The sequence below is a fragment of the Myotis davidii genome, unplaced genomic scaffold (assembly GCF_000327345.1).
Source record: "Myotis davidii unplaced genomic scaffold, ASM32734v1 scaffold735, whole genome shotgun sequence".
Lineage (NCBI taxonomy): Eukaryota > Metazoa > Chordata > Mammalia > Chiroptera > Vespertilionidae > Myotis > Myotis davidii.
The window spans coordinates 176864-178904 of record NW_006286235.1 but is presented as its reverse complement, the minus strand read 5'-3'; positions in this window follow the sequence as shown (position 1 = coordinate 178904).

The window sequence follows — 2041 nt, the reverse complement described above, 5'->3', positions numbered from 1 at the left end:
AGGAAAAATAACATGATATATTTTGAAGTATTCTATGAAATACAAAAATTAAAAATCTTCAAATCACTGGGAAACCATGGTAGGTAAATACTTTAAAACTTTATACATTAAATACACAACTGAATTCATGACATCTCATGCTGAATCTCCTCCCAATACACAGAAAGACTTACCAATCAGTGCATCTTTTACTCTCTCAATCTTCCAAAATTTTGTTGTTCATTGTAATTGCTAAAAACATAAGTAAAATTTCAAGTAATTATCTTCATCACAAAACCAACTTTCCTGATCTTATTGTATGTTTTTTTTTTTCCTACCTGGAAATCTAGAAGTTTTCCTAAATAGATGTCCTTTTCTCCAGTATTCCCACTCTTCAGGTATTCCTTGACAACTCTATTAAGATCATGTTTCTAAAATGCAAATATGGTCACTCTTATATTCTTGGGTGATAATTCCCCATATGTCCTACAATTATATAATTGTACTTTAGCTACACTAATAAAAGAGAAAGATTCAAATTGACCATACCTTCATGGTGCCCACCAGCCAATCAGGAGTGAGTATGCAAATTAACCTCATCGCCTCTGTGGAGACTGACAGCAGGGAGGAGGCAGCTCCCAGGACTGTATAGCCTACTTGGCTGTCACCACAGCGACCTGGGAGCAGGCAAGTGTAGCTTGCAAGCAGCACCCATTACGGAGCTGCTTGGCAGTCACTGGGGTGTGGAGCAGGCAGGCCCCGCAGAGAGCAGAGAACCATGGGGAGTGGGCCTAAACCGTCAGTAGGACATCCCCTGAGGGCTCTCTCATTGGAGAGAGTGCAGGTCAGGCTGAGGGACAGACACCCCCTCCCCTTGCACAAATTTTGTGTACCGGGCCTCTAGTATTATATACTATTAGTGTGCTGATAGTCTGCTTTCTCTGGCAGTAATAGTTCTCTACCCTTAATTACTCACAGAACTGTGACCATACACTAGTACACAGCTAATTTTGAAACTTTGCTGATGGTGGAGTCACCTGGAAATTTTTTTAAAAATAAGGCACGCCCTTGTTTTTCCTTACCTCTCTATCCCAGGCCATGGAGATTCTGACTTAATGGATGTGTGGTAGGGCCCAGGCATTAGGATATTTTAAAAGTCTCCCCCATTGATTCTAATATGGAAAAGAACTGAAACGTAATAGGGAGAGAGGGCATATCCCAAAAGCCATGCTTATGGCCATTTAAGTGAATTAGGGGAAACAAATATAGTAGTAACTTCTCACAGGCAAATCACTTTGAGAGAGAACAATAAATAAGCCAGAATAAAGAGAACACATTCAGGGGAAAGTAGTTCTCAGAGAAGCAAATTACATGTGGAATAGGAAAAAGAATATATGTTATTCAAGAAGTTTCAAAAAATTTTTTTCTGAATATTTACCAATTAAATCATGAAATAGACCCATTGCCATTAGCATTGTGATGATGGCCAGTGATAATCAGAAGGAAATGATTTTTCTCAGTTTCCACAATTCACTTTGTGCCTGAACTACATCAAGTAGGTTTGGGTTACTTGTAGAAAATCATCCCCTTGATCATCCCAGTGGACTGAGATGGTCAGGGAACTAAGAGAATGTGCGGGTGAAGCATCCTTTGTAAACAGTTAAGCTCCAAATGAAAGCTGAGTTCAGGTGAAAGTGAACTTAAGCACAGAATTGTTGAGTGTTTGAAATAGCCAAGTTGAAATTTGAGTTAAAATTAATGGGATTTTTTTTTTAATTTAGCCGTTAAAGGGCAAAAAACAAACTTTTCATGTCTCCACATTTTTCACTTTTTGTTAAAGTGGTATATAAACTTCCAGGTAGGACCTTTTCTTTGGAGGTAGTACTTCATTTCTGGAAGACTTCCAATGAAGAACTATCTGATGTAAATCTGTGCTCTAAGATGGAGTAGAATAGGATAGGGGAAGGAAAAGAATGGAGTGGTGGTTTATGCTGTGTCTTGGACTAAGGATTTGGGCTAAAAATATCAGTGAGAGAGTTGAATTTTAAATTTGTATTCAGAA